Raw genomic sequence first — 23,229 nt, 5'->3', positions numbered from 1 at the left:
AGCAAGGCGTACGCATCAGCCAGCTCAGCCGCACGCCCTGAATTAACCTCTCCACGCTCCTCCACATGCTTCAAGATGTGAAATGGTATCTTGCTCTTCCACTCCTCCAGGACTACCATGTTTAACAAATCCTGAAAGGTGGAGGTCTCTGTAGCCTTTAACCACTTCTTGAAAAACCTAAGCTTTTCTTGAGCAAACTCTACAAAGGTGTGTGAAAATGTTTTGGTTAGTTTACGAAACTTCTGCCGGTATCTATCTGGCGTGATAGCATTAGAGGTGAGGATATTCTTTTTTACGTTATCAGAGTCATCAGTCTAGTCTAAACAGTTATAAACTCTACGAGCCTTACCACATAATTTAGGAACTAACGCCGACACCCACTGGTCCTTAGGCCACTCATTCTTCCCGGCTATTTTCTCAAAAGTCCTAAATGACCCGTCCATATCGGATTCATCAAACCCGGGAACAAGGGAAGAAGCATTAGCAGGGTTAAAAGCAGCTAGTTTCTCTTTTAATGCCACTTCTTTTGATTTAAACTCAGATGTTAAGGTGACTTCTGTCTCTTTCACCTGTAGTTCCTTCAGTCTAACCTCCTGCTCCAACTTGGCCTGTTCCAACCTTCCCTCATGCTCCAACATTTGCTCCAACTTGGCCTGTTCCAACTTGGCCTGTTCCAACTTTTCCTCATGCTCCAACTTGGCCTGTTCCAACTTTTCCTCCTGCTCCAACTTGGCCTGTTCCAACTCGAGTTCTTTCATTTTGATTTGGAACTCGAACCTAGCTCGTTCTAGTTCTGAGGCGTCTACTCTTTGTGTTTTTTCTTGATGGCTAGCCAGACCTGAAGCAACTTCTGAGTGAGGAGAGGTGGTGGATAGTGGTTGAAGTTTCTTGGACATGGGCGTTAATTGGTCAACAGCGGATTCTTTTAAAACTTCTTGTTGAACCAACATTTCAATTACCTGATTTTTTTAAATTTCCTTAGTCATTTGCTGTGAATATGGGATATTGTAATAGTTGGCTATTCCTTTCCATTCTTTCTTCAGGATATTAACACGTAATTTAGCTACGGAAGGTTTTACAATAAAATCCTGGAGATCAAAACCTGAGGTGGTCATTGTTAAGAAAAACTAGATAAATTAATTAATGGTCAAAAAGATAAGATAAGTGGATTACCCTAGAAAATATCATGGCAGTGGATAACCAGAAAGTCCCGGAAACTACCTAAGTTATATCTGGGGAAATTACACTTATGAATATTGTTCTTCTGATAAGATCCTTAGAAAAGGATAAGAGACTTGGAAAGATACTTGAAACAGGAAGGGCATATTACGGCATTAATATAAAGATCCGGATAAACAACCCTTGAGTTACTTGATTATTGACCCCGAATGAGATAATGAGAAGAACAATAATTGAGGCTTTATAATTATGGGGTCCTGGTAGAGCGGGGAGTCCCAAGATATCACTTCACCCAAAACTAGTGACTATGGAACAGCCTACTCTGGAGCGAGGGTACGGCATTAAACAGATCCGGATTCTTCCCTACACTCAATAAGACTTACTAAACGACTGCCACATGTAATAACAGGTAAGCCTTATGACACTTGGAAACTAATATCCTACGTCTGTCACTCTTACTGTACGATAATACCAATATATGCACACAGATATGAAGGAACTTTAAACCACAGTAAAGCAATTGTGAACAGAAGTGACTGGGAGGAATAATTAACAAGGAGTAACAAGGGGGGAAGAAATATGGCACTTAAGGTCGTTTCCTGTCACGGTCGCCATTTGTTACGAGTTGGGGATTTAGAATATAGTTAAAAGTCTACCCAGATCCCAACAGGCAACAATAATAAAAAAAAAACAAAGACAATCTGACTATAAAAGGGCAGACAAAGGATGCGAGTTTTTGGTGTGTATAATGAAGTACCATAAATTCCTTAACAAAATATTCAGCTTTCTATAATTTACCCTTAACCATACTTAACCTAAGCATATGCAACATTGGCTTAACAGTATATACATATTTATACAACATACAACAATTTGAAGCAAGTGGACGCGGGGAGGCAATATAGGATAAAAAATACTTAAGTGCGGAGCTGAGATGTCTGACGAGTAAGGCTGAGTATTGAAGAAGATGATAGGTAGTCACTGTGCCGTAGGTTTCCAGGATAGGTTATCCTAGTGTGGTCACTTCCCAGAGTGAACTGAACTCTCCTCGATTTGGAGCTGATGAGGAAGAGTTGGAGGAGGTGACGCAACAACTAGGATATGGAGGAGGGAAACCCCGGAGTGGTAACAAAGACTAGTCATACTGGGGTTTCGTCCATAGATGGCGGTGCTCGTGGTGCTGGGTAGGTAGATCATGACAATAGATGGCGTGGTTCGTAACAATATATATATATATATACAATCAATACCTCAACCCGCCAGGATTCGAACCCACAGCCCACAAGCCTATGACTGTGACCGGGGAACGCTAACCGCTGGACCACCAGGATACTAAAAGCAGGCCTAGACTTTGTTATATTTCACACAAAGCCTGTTCAACGAGCTTATGGCACTTGCAATGTGTGCTCCAAAACTCTCTGGGTCTCCAGCGACAAACACATCGGCAGTTGGATGAGCTCTTTGTTTGGAGGCATGCTGTCCAGGTCCACCATCGTGGAGTAATCTGTCCAACGCCTCCTCCACTCACGAAAAAGCTGAAACGTGACGTCTGGTGAGAGGCCGGGTGGGGGTTGAACAGATGCCTTTGGAGCTGTTTGTTTGGAGGCAAGAGTACCTGGAGGACGCTGGTGTGATGGAGGAGGGAGTGTACTGGCGCCTTGAAGCGCGCTACCTGCGAGTGAGGGAGGGTGGGTTAGCGCCAGGGTCTCCAATAGTGCCTCAAAATGCAACTTTTCCTCCTCTCTTCGTGTCTCCTCCCTCTGAAGTTCCATCTCTCTGCGTCTCTCGTCCCGGTCGTCCATCCACCTCAGAAATGTGGCAATGTCCGTCACAGGAGGTGGAGGATGAGAGTCTGCGCCCGGTGGAGGGGAAGGTGGTGGGGAGTCGTGTCTCCCATCTTGACGTTGTCCCTTCTTACCTCCCATCTTTGTGTGTGCGTGGACTGCACTATTTAGTATATAAAGTGGCGCCTCAACAGCTCGAACCACATATATATGACATAAACAGCGCAGAAATCACGCATATGGTCCACTGTTCTGTCCGTGAGTGAGTGCGTGCGTGCGTGTGTGTGTGTGTGTGTGTCTCAGAGAGCGGAGCGTGGTGGCTTTAAGGCCGGTGGCTAGAGCAGCCGGGGGTGGGGGTGAGACCGTCAGTTCTCCCGGGATGTCACACGAGAAGGGTGTACGGCTGCGTGCTCCGTGGGTACCACCTAAAAACATGCCAATGCTCAACTCTCAGCTGTAGACACACACTAATACACTGACACTAACACTGCCACCGTCACTAAAACGCACTGTGACGGCCCGACACTGCACATCGCGGCAAAACACAGCGTAACACAACACAACACACTATGAGTCGACGCGCATCACCGGCAGACGTAACTGTCTCGGCATTGTTCACACACTTTGTAAGTCCACAGATCCTAGCCACTGCACCATGATGGTTGCAAGTGTTCCCCAAAGAATGCAGTGATGGGTAGGGAAACACTGAGTAACACTGAGTCCGTTTATTATGGATGAGAGAAATACAAGTGGTGACTCGCTTGTGCCATGCACGGCTCACACAGTCAGACTGAGGCTGCCTTGCCATATGGCAACCTCGGGGTAATGTTGCCACATAACACGTGCAGTGTTGCCACGTGATTATATATATAAATGCTACTCGGCACAGTAGCTTATGTACAGGGTTGCTACTCGGCACAGTAGCTTAGATACATAACCTACAATATAAATATATATATATTTATTTATTTATTTATTTATTTATTTATTTATTTATTTGTTTTTTATTTATTTTTTTTTTCTTTAAAGTCAGAATAATCGGATAATATTCTGGTGTGTTTTTGATAATTGCATAATTGTGTTTTACTTGTTATGTAATGTTCTTAATTAACTATTCGTGATCAAACTTGATAATGTAAATGCTATTAAATTACTCAGTTTAATTAATAATAACTTAAATTTGTCAGTCTCGATAACAGTGATGCTTGTGTGAGTGATCCGTACTTCCTACATCCATGTATTTCAACCCCTAGGTTCCCTCATTATATTAGCTTGTCAAGTTTACCTTTCCTCAATGTTGTGAGTAGCAAAAAGGGATATCACATAATGGGGCCCTGTCCGGGAAGTATCTGAATTCACACCAGAATTTACCAATTACGTTTCCTCAGTTTGGTTGTAGAGTAATTTTGCTTCCCACTATCAGTAGTTCATTTTCGCACATGGCCAATTTGGTGTGTGCAACAGTCACCTGACAAATCACTGGTAACCAGTTGTTGACTTAATAAACTTTTCTCCACCACACAGAGTTATCTTTTCAGAGTAAAGTAAACTTAAAAGAGAGCCTGTAATGAAGAGGATTGTAATAAATTTCATAAACTCTTTTCACATTTGCCAAATAACAGAAAAGCCTTTCCGGCCAATTCCCCCTTACCCTTTAAAACCCATTCCGGTTCCATCAGAACTTTCTAGGAAAATAATAATTGACTGTGTGGGCCCATTGCCAAAAACTAAGAAAGGCAATCAATATATCTTAACAATCAGGTGTCCCACTACCAGGTATCCAGAGGGTTTCTCGTTAAAGAACATCTCTGCTAAAACTATTATTAAGCATTTAGTGCACATGTTTACCACTTTTGGCATTCCTCAGGAAGTACCGAGTGATTGAGGTCCCAACTTCACCACATCCTCAAAAAGGTACTCAAAGAGTAAGGCATTAAGCAGACCCTGTCCACCGCTTATCACCCGGAGCCACGGGGAGCTCTTGAGCAGTGGCATCAGACCGTTAAGTTTATGCTCCGCAAGTTTTGTTGTAAACACTAGGAATGCGGGGATGAAGGTTTGGATTATTTCTTGCTTGTTATAAGAGAAGCCCCTCAGGATTCTCTTGGCTACTCACCCTTTGAGATGCTGTTTGGTAGGAAGGTTAGAGGGCCTTTAAAACTATACTGACCATACTATCACCTTGAGTAGAGTACACCAACTCGCAAAGACAACATATTAACATCTCATGCTAATATGAAACATCAATATGATAAACATGCCAAGAAGAGAGTTCAATGTTGGAGACAAAGTCCTAGACTACGTCTTTATTCCTGGCTCTCCCATGTCAGCACAGTACCATGTCCCTTCTGTAGTGCAGAAGAAATTAATAAGTTAACTATATCATTTTAACACAAAAATGTGGAAAGGCAACCCAGCAAATCCACATAAATTTCCTCAAACCCTATCTAAGTAGAGAACCTGCCGAGGACTCCCCGACATTACCCTTTAACATTCTAAATACTGCAGATACTAAAGATCCAACACCTCCATGGAGTGGTATGGAAAACCCAGAAATTGTCAAAAACCTAGCATCATCGTACTTAGGACATCGGACCCCAAACCAAATGAAAGATGTGGCATCTGTAATTCAAAGTAACTATATAGTATTCTAAGACACCCTTGGCAACTGTGCAATAATAAAACATGATATTGGATTAACACCTGGAACCCATCCTATATGCCAGGCACCCAACAGACTCCATCCAAAGAAACAGCAGTAGATGAGAGACGAGGTGGACTACGTGCTAAAGAACGGCCTGGCAGTTCCAAGCAGCTCCCCCTGGGCTTCTCCTTGCATTCTTGTGCCCAAGGAAGGTGGCCAACTACGCCTATGCACAGACTACCGCCGAGTTAAATCAGTGACTGTTCCAGATTCTTATCCCATACCAAGAATAGACGATTTATTTAAAAAATAAACTTACTTCAAGGTTATTATCGAGTAATACTCTCTGAAAAAGCCCAGTCAATCTCTTTCTGGCCTATATCAGTATCTAGTTATGCTTTTTGGGATGAGAAATAGTCCAGCCACCTTCCAAAGAATTATGAATTACCTCTTCCAAGACCTCGAAGGTGTTCATGTGTACTTGAACGACGTTCTGATTCCTTCAGAGACTTAGTCCCACCATCTGGTACAGCTGTCAACCATCCTGCAGAGGTTGGAAGAGGCACACCTGACAAATTTATAATACACCATACACATTTTTGGAAAAAAATGAATTTTTTTTTAAAGACACCAGAATAAACGTGACGTAATCGACACAAGTCAGAAACAAGGATTTAGGGGGGGGCAAAGAGTCACTCATGGAAAGAAATGCCATTTGCTGCTTACAATATTCATAGTCTTGGAATGACAATGATATTACTAGATAATGGCTTGTAAAAGTATTAGGCATATGCTACAGTACTAATTCACACCATCAAACGGATGGTTCGTAAGATTAATTATCATCACCTTCAATTGAACAACGTCATTATTAATTACAGACACAGACTGACACACACACACACAATTACACACACACACACACACTCCACATGCGCACACGCCCACACAGGGAAGTAAAACAGCAGTTTGTGTTGCAAGAAATCAGCGTCTTTAGAAAGAAGTTTTGTTTAGCAGCGGTTAGATACAACTAGATTAATTACCCGAAATGGATTAAACGTTTGAAGACAATATTAGTATAAATTAATGATAAACAGGCAACCTCATAAACAGCCTGCACACAGCTGTGCCCGATGCATGATGTTCTTTAACATACTTACCGATTTTACTGATGTTTATTTATCTAAATATAAATTCATATAGGTTGGCTTATTGCTCTATCCATTTTAAAATCAAATTAACAGTATATACTAGCAGAAAGGCATAATATAATGCGAAACAACAAAACCCCATCCATAAATTAAGCAACGGGGAACTAAGTAACCAATCACCGATCACTTTTACAATCATTCATAATTTTTACTACGTAGTATAGTAAACAAACGGCCTTGAGTTGCCAGCTGTCTCCAGCAGTGTTCGAAGAATCTTGAACGAGACTGTACATCCCTAAGATGACACAGTTGATAAGGTTGACCCGCCCCTTCACTTATCTGCCAGTAATATATGTATCCCAATCTTAGTTTCTTTATAACAGTGTCAACAGAAGTTAGTCCCGTAATTTACACTGGTGTTTTGTAAAACATGCAAATAGTGCTGAAAACTCTCGCTACATATTGTAACCACTTTTCTTCTTTTTTTCTCATTCCTCTCTTTTTCTTTTCATTTTCCTTTTTATCGTTTTAATACTTCTGCAGCTTCTTTGGTCAAATGTGGTGGAATCCATACAAACGGCAAAGTATATTGCACAGCTTGCATTACAATGTCCAATCGTTTACATATATTAACAATATGAAAGTTACATGGATTTTTACTCTGCAAGGCTTCTAATGCACTTTTACTATCAACATAAATATATGTTTCTTTACACCTCTCTAAAGCAACCTCTAGTCCTTCACAAATTGCGTGTAGACCACACAGCGTGGGTGAGGTATTGTTACTAATTCTTTAACATATTGTTTCACCTGCATAACACTCAATGATAAAATATTCTCTTATGAAATATACACATCCCGCTACTGACCCATAACAATATTATGTACAGTCTTTCGCCTGGGAAAACTATTTTGTTTCTCTAAAACACATTTTGTAAATAACGGGGAGACCAATCATCTTTTTCCTCTCAAGGTGTAAAATATCTATTGTAAAGCATCCTTCCTGCCGTGGTCTAAACCCTAGATAAGTTTGTTTATACAATAGCCTTGCTTATTTTGACATGTTGCCAATATCTGTTCTTTCATTTAAGCACAGTATTGTACGGGACAACCTATTATCTCCTCCTCTCCTAATGGTCCTAAGAGTAGCGACTATTGCAACCTACTTCACTCTGCTTGGTAGATCTAACTTCATTTTCATTATTTAATTTCAAGTGTTCCGTTAACAACCTAAAGCGATTCTCATAGCCTCGTTTTGTATCCCTTCAAGGTTTTGAAAAACTTTCCTACTGCACATTATAAGGATAAGAACGGCAAAATCCATAACTGAACGATTATTTCTGATATAAACCATCCTTAAAATAGGAATGCCTGCGCCATTTCCCTTCCATACTAAAGCTCTTAAAGGAATTAAACGTCCTTTACATCTCACGTACTTTACTGTTGGACATATATTCAATGTACATCAACTTTTTCTAGCCTTAACCCATCCAAAAATAAATTTTCTTGCTCATAATTTCTGACCTGATGTATAGTGCTGTCAATGTTAATTACAAGTCTCATTCTACAACAAAGTGTACTCTTTGCATCTAAAGCCTCCTGCACATTTCTACCACTGTAAAATAATGTCATCAGCATATTTTACAACACGGCCATTATGTTCATCAATATGTTAAAAAGAGTGGGGCTAAGTACACCTCCTTGTGGAGACCCCAACCGCACCTCTCTTTCTTCTGAGTACCAACCCTGAAACCATATTCTAGCCATTCTGTTACTCAAGTAATCCACATTCCATTTCAGCAACTTCCCAGAAACCACTAAATTAATTAGCTCCTCAAGTATGACTTCTTTATTTTCCCTATCAAAGGCCCATTTTAAATCTACAAAACGCCTGCATGTAGCCTTGGAATTATTCAAACACTTTACAACACAGTCTGTAGTACTTCTCCTTTTCATAAATCCATGTAAATTGGGCGCCAAGAAATTTTCCACTTTGTACAACAACCTGTTTAATACTATTCTTTCCATCATTTTACTAAAACAAGAGGTCAAAGATATGGGACAAAAATCTCCACTGTTCTTTGGTATTGGTACAATTACTGCTTCTTCCACTTAAGAGAGATACAACTTCCATTATAAGACATATTAAACAGGTCTAACAGGGGCCCTTCTCCAATACCAGCAAGACAGTTAAGGATATCATATGTTATTCCATCATCACCGGGCTCCGTAGACTTCCCTTTTTAATCGCATATAATAACTCGCCTCTCGTTTTAGGAACACATGTATCATCTTCCCATGTACACTGACTTTGTACTAACTCACGCCTAAGTCTACTCTTACTTTCTAATGAGGCCTGGACACTCTGAGGTAATTCGGCAAAATTAGCAGTCCCATCCCATTTCCTACTAAGTTGACTAGCCCTGCCCTGTGGGTCAGTGTAGCTGTTGCCCATGCTTCGAACACCTCGCACTTTATTCACTTCCTTCCATATGTAACCCAAGCTCTTGCCTTAACCAGTTCTCCCTAAAAAGTCTGTCCAGCATAATCCTCGCCTCTTGCTTGATTTCACTCCTAATTGTTTTGCAGTTTCTTTCAGTACTTCCTTGATTTCATTATCATTTGGATTTGCACTCCATTTTCGTTGCACCTTTCTAAGTAGTTTACTCAAGCCCTAAACAAATTTGTCTCTAACGTACATATTAAGTTTACCAATATTTATTTCTCTTTTATAGCTACACCTACTTGACGTCAAAACAGACTCAATAATATATAATAAATCATCATAAAAGCTATCAACATCCTTGGTTCATAATCTGTATACCAATCCCGTATAGTAGTGATCAGTTCCTCTTTTTTGTCGTCCGGCAACCAATATCTTTTCCTGGTTAATTACATTCTGTATTTTGGTAACATGTACAATAATTCCCAATACAATATGATTACTAAGCACATATGTAACTCTCCCAGCAGTCGCTCTTATTCTATTTGTTGTAAAACTTACTGCATAATCTAATCTTCCTCCACGTATGTGAGTAGGCTCGTGATTCGACCAATGTGCCGAGAAACCCGGGTGGTGGAACCAGCTCAGGTAGGAGGATGCTAAGCTTTTCAAGTTAAATACGCATGTCATTCTATGAGCAGTTGCTGTGGGCTGCTACCCTGAGAAGAGAGCATGCAAAAATTGAGCCCCTGCTTAAAGAAAGTCGTAATAACTCCCATCTGACTGTAGCTGGGGATGAAGCGGTAAAGTTTTTGACGACGACAGGATTTAAGGAGGTGATAATGACGATGCCCCAGGAAACAGATACGACACACTAAGGTGATCGTCTTCACTAAGGTGACCGTCTTGCAGGTAGTAGGTAGTAAGCAGCTACCAATCACGGAGGTACTACCGCCTGGGACGATATTGGAAACATAATGTGTTGTGTAATGGTAGACCCTGCTGCTATGTGGCATCACGAAAATTGTGACCAACTCCCAGGTTGTTGAACTGACTTTCTCCCTCATTGACACACAATTGCAGGGGCTCAATTGTTTCCCTTACTTAGACAACACAACATAAATAATGTATATCGTTTATCACTCTTCATTTATTTTTCGTTTTTGTATTTATTTATTATTATTATTATTATTGTTATTAATATTATTATTATTATCATCATCATCATCATCATCATCATCATTATTATTATTATTATTATTATTATTATTATCATTATTATTATTATTATTATTATTATTATCATTATTATTATTATTATTATCATTATTATTATCATTATTATTATTATTATTATTATTATTATTATTATTATTATTATTATACTTGTTATTATTTTCGCCACCCAGGCCCAGATGTGGGTCAGTGACCTGTGCCCGGGTGGGGTAATTCCCGTAAAAAAAAATGTACCTGGTTACATTGGATACTGATTTTCTTCTTTACGATACACGATTCGTATGGGTAAAGAGACACGAAATCCGGGGTGAGAAGATGAATCAAGTGGTAGCCTTGATGAAGGGAGACGTTCCGGAGAAGATATTAATTTCTGGAATAGGACATAGGAAAAGTGCAACGTTTGTTGAACATCCTGTTTGTGCTACAAGTGCAGCAGGTGGGGCCATATGGCCTGGATATGTCAAAGTGAATGTTAGTGTCGTTACTGAAGAAAAAATCATAATTCAATAGAATGAGGAAATAAAATAAATTCTGGGCAATATGTTGAATCATGCTGTTGGAATTGTAAAGGCGCGCAAAATGAAGGTTCCTCAATTTGCAATAAGATGCCACAGATGCGTGGTGCCCTGTGGCAGTGCATAGGGGAAGTGCTGCAGCAAGAAAAAGAGGAAGGACGAGGAATTGCAGGAGAGACAACTCTACCTTCAATTGAGAACGTATTGAAGAAGACGATGAAACCGAGTGACCCGATAAATGTAGTAGGAAGTGATGAAGGGTCTGCACCAAAAGTTGTTTCTGAAGAGCAGGTAATTGAAAAGTTTGGTGATGTGTATGGTGTAGTAGTTTAACTTTTTTTTTTGAGTGGCCTCCATCATCCCCCTTTAGCCACACCTTCGCCGCCATTTTATTACCTTAAAATTAAATATCCTAATACATAAGTAGCTATCCTAGCTGTGTTGAGTTAGTTGCGCCTCAGATCTATGCTGCATTCAGTGACCTTTGCCTCATAGTTAATATCTGCAAATGTTGTCGGCTTTGGGGCAGATGCTCTCGTTCCCCTGAGGCAGAGCAAAGCCGACCTAAGGAGAGAGAAGGACAGTCGACATCTCATCCAGGCTGTAACATAACTTCTGGGCTGCTGCTTCTGTTCGGATAGCACCTCCGAGAGTCTGGCATAGAAGCATCTTGCACTTGGTCCCATCCCACCAGAGGTTGTGAACAATAGAGGAGTGAAGCTGCCTTGATCAACGTTCTAAATTCTCTCCCCGTATGCCCTTATCTTGTCGTTCTCGTTTCTCCTGCGTGCAGTATCGCGAGCTAAGTGTTACGAGTTGGGGATTTAGAATATATTTAAAAGTCTACCCAGATCCCAACAGGTAACAACAATAAAAAAACAAAGACAATCGGACTATAAAAGGGTAGACAAAGGATGCGAGTTTTCGTTGTGTATGATAAAGTAATAAATTCCTTAACAAAATATTCAGCTTCCTATAAATAACCCTTAGCCAAACTTAACCTAAACATTAACAGTATATACATATTAATACAACATAAAACAATCGTGAAGCAAGGTGGAGGTGGGAGAGGCAATACAAGATTACAAATACTTAAGTGAGGAGCTGAGATGGCTGACGAGTAAGGCTGAGTATTGTAGAAGACGGTAGGTAGTCACTGTGCCGTAGGTTTCCAGGATAGGTGATCCTGTGGTCACTTCCCAGAGTGAAGTCAACTCTCCTCGAACTCGAGCTGACAAAGAAGACTTGGGGGAAGTGACGCAACAACCAGGATATGGAGAAGGGAAACCCCGGAGTGGTAACTAAGACGAGTCATACTCGTGTCTCGTCCCTAGATGGCGTTGCTCGTGGTGCTGGGTAGGTAGATCAAGACAATAGATGGCGTGGTTCGTAGTGCTGGGTAGGTAGATCATGACAATTGGTGGCGGGGTTCGTAACATAAGTTACGGTGACATGCGGCCATGGGATAAGAAATTTTGATGTCAAAGAAGGCTCGCTGTGCCCGCGTCCAGAATCCTCGAGCACTGACGTCAATACAGGCTTCGTTGGATTTGTTTTGAAGTCCTATGTTGGAAATTCTCACCGTCCAATGAAAGGAGGATAGGTTCTACCCTGACATCACGGCAGATTTCCTTCAACATATTTGCTGTGATATCCCTTACTTCGTCATGCCTCATGCATATGAAGCTCCCTTTCTTGCACACCATGACGTGATCGAAGTCATAGGAAGAGCCACACACGCAATGGGAGGGCAAACCTTCTACTGGCCTACCGTACCTTAGTGCATTGGCATCTGTAAATTCTTGTTTATTGAAACTGAAACCATTTGCCCTTATCGGTAACGTAATTAACCAGTTCGAGGCGCCCACCTCCTGCGCTATAGCTACTTGTTTTTTTTCAAATTCTCTGGTACTTGCAGCAAAAGTTACTGCAATTTATCACTTTGGCTCTGCTGTCGTTTTGTCGTTATGGAGCTTCGAATCTTGTTTACTTCACTGGTATCCACCTCCCCTGTTGCCTTCTGAGCTATTATAGGGTCAGAGAGAGCTGCCGTGAGCTTAACTGAGTTTTGATGTTCGGTGGCAGTGATCTCCTCTGGATTGGTCAATCCCATTCCTCCCAGTCTCGGTGGTAGTGCAGGGAGTGATCTTTTTGCTGGGGTTAAGTGAGGGTGTTTCACTAATTTGGGAATGAAATTGGCGCTGATAGCTTCTTCCAGAGGGTGGAGGAGGGCTCCTATATCAGGAATAGTGCGCATCAGGTAGTTCCAGCGATGTTTGACTCCATGAGTGACTGCCGCAAAAGCCGCATGTGGCTCTGTGTTAGCAATCTCAGACAGAGCTTGGATTTCCCTAACCCACTCATTCACCTTTCCCGTTACGTACTCGGTCTTGAAGTCCGTGGTGCCGATTACTGCGCCTAGGTGTCTTTGGCCATCCTTTGTTATTTTGACCTCACTTCCACTGAACACCTCCATTGCCCGTTCATAATGTTCTGGCTTCACAATGAGGAAGGACTTGCTGGCGTTTGGCTGGTACCCTATTTGTGGGCCTCGTGATTTTACCAGGTCCCACCACTTTTTGATGTCCTCCACTTTTCCTGCTCCTGTAAGGTCATCAGCGTACCCCACTTACTTGACCTCAGTTGTTTCAAATTTTATTGTGTGTTGGAGCACGGAAAGGCCTTTTGCATACATTGCCATTGCAACAGGGTCCCCTGCGTTGTTCCCTCGGTTGACTGTATGATGGTATCACCTTTTAGAGCCTTGTCGTTTACTATATAATGGTCTCATGGCTTCCTATAGGAGTTTTCAACATACATTGCAAAGCTTGGACACTTGACCTTGATATTGTGCAGTGCGGCCTTGCCGTTAAGTATGTTGAATGCGTTTCAAGTGTCCACCAGGAGAACGGCCTCACAATCGCGCTGCTCAAATGGCGTGAATGGCAGCTTCCCCTCCAGCCTGGTGGCCAGCACAAACTTGCAGGTTCTCTGCTACTGCCCTGCCATCATCCTTTACCACCTCCATTATGCATTTTCCGGTGATCCGCCTCAGCACTTTCCCACCAATATGGTCCTATATCCTGGATTCTTATCCAGGGGAATGAGGCGGCAGGCCGTCAGAGCATGGAGGTGTTGGCAGCACGAGGATGCCAGCTTTCTTGCAAGGACGGCAATGGAAGTGCAGAGATCATTTGCTACGGGGCCAAACTTGTTAGTGCTGAGGATTACTCTCCAACCATTTGCATCCACACATGAAGGGCCGGCACCTCCCTGAGTCTTCAGTGCCTTTTTCCACACCATCCCTTCTGTTATTTTCTCGAATAGGACAGCATTTGGTGGGATATAGTCACCCTGGAACCTGGTGCCTTCATCTTTACTTGCAGGGGGATGTTTTTCTTTCAGTTGTTTTAATGGCTCTCTGTTCTTGCTTCACATAGGAGATCATCAAGGGCCCCATTCTGCCCCATTGTCAATCATCTCTTCATTGCTGCCGCATTTTCTTTGTGCTTAGTCTTTGTGTGTCCTTTGACAGAATAGATGGGGTATTATTGCCAGTATTTGAAGAGCTAAAGGGGCAAGGAAGCAGTCCTGAGTGTACTCAGTTATGAGGCGAATCATCTCCCGATTCATTTCTTTGGTGGCCGCACACTCCGGTGGTTCAAATAGGTTAGCTGGCGACCATCTGACAATTTCTGAGTGAGTTTCTTTAACCCATCTGTCCGCATTTTCCATCGACATGCCATTCCACTGTGGTGGCTGTCTCTCATTCACCTCGTGGACATATGCTACTGTTGGAGCAGCGTTTATTAGTACTACATTTTCAGGTTGAGTAGGCTCACTGCTATCATTTAGGATATCATCGGGCGGTTGCGTCCGGCGATATCCACTGAGGACTCCTGTGTCGGGTTACTACAATTCATTCCCTTTTTGCAAACTGCAGATTCTCAAAGCGCGAAAAATCATTGATGAAAATACTGACTGTTTGACTCTATTATAAGAAGATAAGAACATAAGAAAATAAGGAATCAGCAATAGGCCGGTTGGCCTGTGCATGGTAGCTCCTGTCGAGAGTTGCTGCCACTCTCTATCATCCATGGATTTATCCAGCCTCCCTTTAAAACTTTCCAGCGTTCCAGCACTTACTACAAAGTTGCTAAGCTTGTTCCACTCGTTCCATCCTATCTCCCACCTAAACCTAAACTTTTCCAACTTAAATCCGTTGCTCCGAGTCCCATCCTGGAGGAAACTGCAGGGGGCCTATTGGCCCATACTGGGCAGTCCCGTTTACACCCAACCCCTATTGCTCATATGAGCATCCAACCTATGTTTGAAGCAATTCAGCGTATTCGAGTTAATGATGATATTTGGTAACTTGTTCCATTCATCCACTACTCTGTTTCCAAACCAGTGTTTACCTATTTCACGCCTAAATCTAAATTTGTCTAATTTAAAACCATTGTTACGAGTTCGCTCCTGGTTGGATAATTTGAGTACCTTTGTAATGTCCCCTTTGTTTAGCCCTGTCTTCCACTTATACACCTCTATCAGGTCGCCCCTCGCTCTACGTCTCTCGAGGGAGTGCAAATTAAGATGCTTTAACCTGTCTCTATACTCAAGGTTCCTAATGCCCGGGATTAGTCTTGTCATTCTCCTCTGAATTCTTTCCAAGGATTCTATATCCATTCTGTAATACAGTGACCAGAACTGAACTGCGTAATCCAGGTGTGGTCTCACAAGAGCAAGATACAGTTTTAGGATGACCTCGCTAGTCTTGTAACTAACACTCCTTTGTATGAACCCAAGTACTTTATTAGCCTTGTTACAAGCAAAAACACATTGTTTACTTGGCTTAAGGTTCCTACTTATCATTACTCCTAAATCTCTCTCGCAGTCGGATTTCTCTATGGCATCGTTGTTCATCTGGTATCTGGTTTCCCTGTTTACATCTCCTATACTGAGTACTTTACATTTGTCGACATTGAATTTCATCTGCCATTTTTCAGACCATTCGAAAAATTTGTTTAGATCTTCCTGTAGTTTTGCCGAGTCCTCGTCAGATTTGATAACACGTCCTATTTTAGTGTCATCAGCAAATTTACTTATGTTGCTGTCTATGCCGATATCTATGTCGTTTATGTATATAATAAATCCAAGTACTGAGCCTTGGGGAACTCCACTTGTGACGTTCAATGGGACTTAGTGCCGTTAATGCTCACTCACTGTTTCCTGTCAACCACGCCCTAATCCATTTAAGGATGTCACCTTTGATGCCATGAGCTTCTACCTTTCTAATTAGTCTTTCGTGGGGGACTCTGTCGAAGGCTTTGCTAAAGTCGAGATATACCACATCATAATTGTGCCCCTCGTCCACTGATTCGAAAACTGATGAAAAGAATGTTAATAGATTAGTTAGGCAAGAACGTCCGCTTGTGAAGCCATGCTGGGAATCATTGATCAATCGTGCTTCTCCAGGTGATTTCGAATAGAGTTTGAAATGATTGCTTCCAGTAATTTGCCTACTATTGATGTTAGACTGATTGGGCGGTAGTTAGAGGATAGTGATCTATCCCCCTTCTTGAAAATCGGTATTACATTCGCTATCCTCCAGGATTCTGGTACTACACCTGTTTTTAAGGACATGTTAAACAACTTTGCTAAGGGCATACTAAGCTCTTCCTTACATTCCTTTAATACTCTGGCAAATATCTCATCGGGACCAGGTGACTTATTAGGCTTTAGTTTGTCTATTTGCTTACTAACAGAGCTACTATTCACTACTATCTCGCTTAATTTGTTTTCTTCACTATCTCTGAATAGGGTCGGGGCCTCGGGTATCATGTTTAGATTTTCGGTGGTGAAAACTGTTGAAAAATATTTATTCAAATTATTGCTCATTTCTCCGTCGTTATCAGTCAGCTCGCCGGAGTCTGAACGTATTGGTCCAATCTTTTCTCGTGTTTTAGTTTGATACATTTGGTAGAATCCTTTGGGGTTTGTCTTCGCCTCCCTTGCTATCCTTACCTCATTATTCCTCTTTGCTTTCCTTATCTCGGTTTTAACTCTACTCGCCAATACCCTATAATAGTCCCGGAGGTGAATTTCGCCACGATTTATCCTTCTACCTATAGCCTTCCTTTGGCCAATGATGTTCTTTAAATAATTATTTATCCATTTAGGGTCATTGTTGTCTGATCTGAGTTTTTTGTATGGTATGTTCTGCCTTTGTGCATTAAGTAACTCACTATTTAAATTATCGTGGAACTCAGCAATCTCAGATCTCGTTATCAGGTCGGTGTCATCTGTCAGGTTCACGGCCAAGCCCGACACCCCCTCTCTCAGCTGCCTCTTTAAACTGTCAAAGTTTGCCCTTCTGAAATCTGGTACTTTAGTGGAATTTTCCTTACGTCTGCCCTGAAAATCTAACTGGAATCGAATTTCTTTGTGATCGCTGTTTGCAAGTTCGTTCCCTACCTCGACATTGCTAATGAGGTTTTCTCTGTTCGTTAGAACTAAATCCAGTATATTATTACCCCGTGTGGGTTCGGTTATATGTTGACTTAGGAAACAGTCCTGGATCGTCTCGAGAAAATCCTCTGATTCTGAGTTACCCGTAAGGACAGTCCAATCTATTTGGCCAAGGTTAAAGTCGCCTACTATACAGACTTTGTTGTGTATGGAAGCCCTGCGCATTTCATCCCAGATAAGTCGCTCATTGACGCTATCAAGATTGGGGGGTCTATATATTACCCCTGTGATTAATTTTTCCCGACCGTCGCTTAATTCTATCCAAATTGTTTCTGTATTCCTCTCAGTTTTTATTTCCTTATTTATTTCACACTTCAGATTATCCCTAACATAGATTGCTACTCCGCCTCCTTTCCTGGTCTGCCTATCGGTATGGAACAGTTTGTAACCCGCAATTTGGTATTCGACTGGTAATTCACGTGTGTCTAGGTTGATCCATGTTTCAGTGAATGCAATTATATCGATTTCTTCGGTACATACCAAGGCCTTAATATCATCCATTTTGTTTCTCATACTTCTACTGTTCGCGTAGTATACATTTAAGTTAGTCGTGTTCTGAGTCTTTCCCTTACCGCGTTTAGTTTTAAACTCCCTGTCTAATTTAGTTTTGTCATCATTCCTAACACTATTTCCCTGTAATCTTTCGCCTTGTTTACCCGCTCCCACTGCAGTCTCCTCCACCCCCGTGCTCCTATGTTCTCTTAGCAGTTTAAAGACTTCGATATCTTTTGAACTGCCCCCTCTAGAGCCCCAGCCAGGGTTGCTACTCCATCCCTAGACAGGTGCACCCCATCCCTAGCATAAAGGTCCCTTCTGCCATAGAAGTTGTCCCAGTTGTCAATGAATGGGACTGATATTGACTTGCAATATCTGTCAAGACGGTCGTTAACACCAACTGCCCTTGACAACCATTCACTGCCAACTCTCCTTCTAGGCAGGACACGGCATATGATAGGGATCCCTCCCTTAGTCCTAATACGATCTATGGCTGCCTTGAACTTATCAAGAAGTTCCTCGCTCCTACACCGGCCAATATCATTGCCTCCTGCACTGAGGCAGATAATGGGTTTGTTCCCATTACCAGACAAGATATTGTCCATCCTGTCAACTATATCCCCCACCCCAGCTCCTGGCAAACACACCCTCATCCTATTTTTGTTTTTACCACAAAAGGCCCTGTCCATGTACCTTACCTGTGAGTCACCAACAATTAAAGTTTTTATACCTTCCTTGTCATCCCTGCCCCTGACTGTCCTAACGTCCAATTCGTCTATCAAGGGACTGAACGGGTTGGTACACTTAGCTGTTGTTGTCGTTGTTGTCGTATCCTTCGAGTGCTTCTTGACCACCAGCTTGGTCCTCTCACTACTCACGACTTTCCACTCGTTTGATTTTTCGTCAGACACTGGCTTTACTCGTCCAGCCTCTCCTTTTAACTTCGCCAGCTCTTTCCTTAATTTCAGGTTCTCCAACGTGGCCCTCTCAATTTCTAACTTGGCCCTCGCCAATTCTTCAGTGGACCACTCCAGTTTGGTCAACAAACTCTCATACCCAAGACCGCACATATCACTGGCCATATCTGATAATTATCCCTCTGGAGCTAACCCTGCCGTGACCTTTCCCCTTATCTATATCACCTTTATTGATTCCTTTCACCCACTTAAAGACTTCTATCATATCTCCCGCACTCTTCGTCTTTCTAGGGAATGCAAGTTTAGTTTCTTTAACCTATCCTGATATGGAAGGTTTCTGAGTCCCGGAATCATTTTCGTCATTCTTCGCTGCACCGACTCTAGTGAATTGACATCCATTCTATAATAAGGGCACCAGAACTGAACCGCATAATCGAGGTGCGGCTTGACTAGCGCAAGATATAGTTGCAATAAGACCTCTGCACTCTTATTACTTACACTTCTAGATATAAAACATTAACGCACTGTTTTCTAGGCTGTAGGTCCGGGCTTACAAGTACCCCTAGGTCTCTTTCACAAGTCAACTTCTCTAGGTTGATGTTGTTAAGGCTGCATACATTGACAGTATTTGTTCTTCCAATTTTAAGTACGCTGCACTTGCTGGTGTTGAATTTCTTTTGCCATTTTTTAGACCACCCCTGCAGTTTATTTAGATCCTCCTGTAATGCATTTGCATCCTGCCCTGAATTAATCTGCCGCCCTATTTTGGTGTCATCCGCAAACTTGCTTATGTCACTGCTGATCCTAGTATCTAGATCGTTTATGTAGATTATGAACAAGAGTGGGCCTATTACTGACCCCAAGGGAACCCCACTGGTTACACGGCCCCACTCAGATTTAACACCATCTACGCTGACCCTCTGCATTCTATCGGTGAGCAATGATTTTATCCAATTTGAAACTTTCCCCTCGATACCATGAGCCTTAATTTATCTCAGAAGCCTCTGATGCGGTACTCTGTCAAATGCTTTGCTAAAGTCTAAGTAAATAACATCATAATTTTCGACATTATCTACTACTTCGAAGACTTCCTAAAAAACGTCAGCAGATTTGTTAGACAAGATTTTCCCTTTATAAACCCATGTTGAGAGTCGTAGATAAGTTTGCTTTTCTGTAAACTCGATCGGATGCTATCTGCTATAATTGATTCCAGAAATTTCCCCACTACTGACGTCAAACTGATCGGCCGGTAATTTGACGCTGATGCTGTGTCTCCCTTTTTGAATATGGGTACTACATTTGCCTGTTTCCACAAGTCTGGCACAACTCCAGTGTCTAATGATTTTGTAAATAAATGTACGAGGGGTCTGCTAATCTGTACCCTACACTCTTTCAAGACTCGAGGGAAAATTTCAACCGGTCCTAGGGATTTTCTCTTCTTTAGTTTATTTATCCTCTTAAGAACATCCTCTTTTCTGATAGTGATATTCTTTAATTTCTCTTCTTCCTTTCCCCTAAACACCAGTTCTTCCTCTGGAATTTCCTCTCGAATTTCTTCTGTAAAAACTGATAAGAAGTAGCTGTTCAATGCTTTGCTATTTTTCACTGCCATTTATCACTTCTCCCCTCCCTGAGTTTAAAGGCCCAATTTTGTCCTTGACCTTTGTTCTCTATACCTGGAAAATTCCATTGGGATTCGCCGTGGATTATCTTGCTATTTTGATTTCATAGTCTCTCTTTGCGTTCCTTACATTTTTCTTAACATTCCTAGATAGTTCATTATGCCTATAACTGAGCTGCTCCTCCCCTCCCTTTAATTTCTTATATATTCCTTTCTTTATTCCTATGTCATGTTTAAGTTTTCAAGTCATCTACCTTGGCTCAATCTTATTTGACCTAATTTTTCTGTATGGTATATTTTGTTCTTGTGCTTTATGTAGTATACTAGTGAATATATTATAGTCATGATCAAGTGTTGGTCATCTATGACCTCACCCCTTCCTACCGGGGACTGATGTGACTGTTCCCAGGTGACCTCACCTAGGTACTGTCTTAACTCCTGATAATCCGCCAACCGAAAGTTTGGTACTCTGACCATATTGTCGTTGTTTTTTGTTTCCCAATTTAGGGTGAACCTGATTTCTCTGTGATCACTGTTACCTAGTGCTTCCCCTACTGTGATATCTCTGATAATATTTTCTTTATTTATTAATACTAGGTCTAATATATTGTCACCTCTAGTCACCTACAATGTTGTCCCAGTCAATATTTCTTAAGTAGAAATCCCCCATAATGCACAGGTTGTTATATTTTGCTGCCCTACTAATTTCCTGGCATATGGGCTGAGCTGCTTCTTTGCCAAGACTTGGGGGCCTGTAAATCACTCCCATAATTAGTTTTTCTCTTCCTTCGATGATTTCTACCCATACAGACTCGGTTCCTATTTCACCCTTTATTGAATTATTAATACAACATTTTAATGTATCCTTGTCGAAGAGTGCGACCCCTCCCCCCTTCCTACCTTTCCTGTCCTTGTGAATAAGGTTGTACCCTTCTATGTGGTACTCTGATAAAAAAATTTGCTCGCCAGATTCATCCAAGTTTCGGTGATTGCTATGACGTCTACATTCTTGGTACACACAACCGCTCTCAGCAAGTTTATTTTATTACTAACGCTCTTATTATTTGTATAGTATACATTTAAACCTAGGCTTCCCTGGTCCTTTTTTACCCCTTGTCCTGAGTAACCAATTTTACTTCCCAGGACCTGCTTGTTTTTTGACTCCCACTTTCCCCGACTTCTCTCTACTGGCAACCCTTTGGAGTGACAATTTCACGCTCCAGGGATGCAGACAACGTCTTTACCCCCACGTTGTTTGCAAAATGTTTTTCCAGTCGGCAATTTATAGCAATTGCCTTGGACAGCCATTCACGACCAACCCCTCTTCTAGGCAAGACACCACATACTATCGGGATCCCTCGCCTATCTCTAATCTTCCCCAGCGCCTCCCTATACCTCTTGAAGAGTTCCTCATTCCTAACCTTTCCTATGTCGTTTCCTCCCACACTAAGACACACTACTGGATTGGTACCCTCCCCTGACAAAAACCTATCTATCCTCTCAGCTACGTGCCCTATCCCAGCCCCAGGAAAACACACCCTAGTCCTACGTTTCCTGTCTCTTGCACAAAACGTCCTATCTAAAAACCTCACCTGGCTGTCACCAACTACCACGACCTTACCTCTGGGCAGGGTTTGTACAACTGCCCATTCCTCTCCTTGCACCACTCCGTCCTGCCTCTTCTCTTCCCCCGCAAGCTTCCTCCAGCACCTGGTAGGGGTTACTACACTCCACACCCTGGTCAGCTTTCCTGAGTCTGACCCTAGTCCCCTTGGAGACAACCACTCTCCACGCCTGCTCCTCCTTCGCTGGTGTCCTGCTCGGCAGGACACCTACCTGAAGGAGTTCAGTCCTAACGACTTCATTTTCCCCCTTTAGAGTGTCAATCTCACTCCTCAACTGCCCCAGCTGCCTTAACAGAACGGCCAGGAGGTCGTCTTTCCTCACACTCCCCTCCTCTTCCCCCAAGACACAACAATCCAAAGCGGCGAGAGGCTACTTCCCTGTGGTACTCCGCTGTATAACTTGATGCTTGGGCCTAGTGTGGTTACCAATAATAATTTTGGCCTCTCTGTTGTCAAGGAAGTTACAAAGAAAGCAAGTAAAGTTGTTGGCAGGTTCTTGGGTGGTAATTTTGTATTTGAGCCATAAGTGCCAGACCTTGTCGAATGCTATAGCTACGTCCCTTAATATTACGTTACATTGATCTCTGTTGTGTATTGCGTTTGCTATATTTTCGTAAATTTGGGCTAAGGCTGTATGGGTTCCTCTGTGTTATCTAAATCCGTGCTGCCTGGGGTTGTATTTCTCTTCAAGTTGAATTGAATTGAATTGAATTGAAACATTTTATTTAGCCAGAAAAATGCAGATGCAGAGTGGATAATAATAACAATATTAACATGGCTGAGTCAGTTGAGAACCTGAGCTCTCTTTGATGCACCTTATATATACTATACATTTATTTCAAGGAAGTATTATGTAGCATTTAGTATCATATGGAATAGTACAATAGCATGGTGGTAATAAGTACATCTCATAATGTTACCACGGTTGTCACTTCAATATTTATTTATTATATTATTTATTATTATTTTTAATTATTTCTTTATTTATGCATATATACACAAATAAATACATACATATATATATACATATATATATATATATATATATATATATATATATATATATATATATATATTGTTATGAGTTGGAT

Source organism: Homarus americanus, unplaced genomic scaffold (genome assembly GCF_018991925.1).
Source record: "Homarus americanus isolate GMGI-L3 unplaced genomic scaffold, GMGI_Hamer_2.0 scaffold25827, whole genome shotgun sequence".
Lineage (NCBI taxonomy): Eukaryota > Metazoa > Arthropoda > Malacostraca > Decapoda > Nephropidae > Homarus > Homarus americanus.
Note: the sequence above shows the minus strand (reverse complement) of the source record.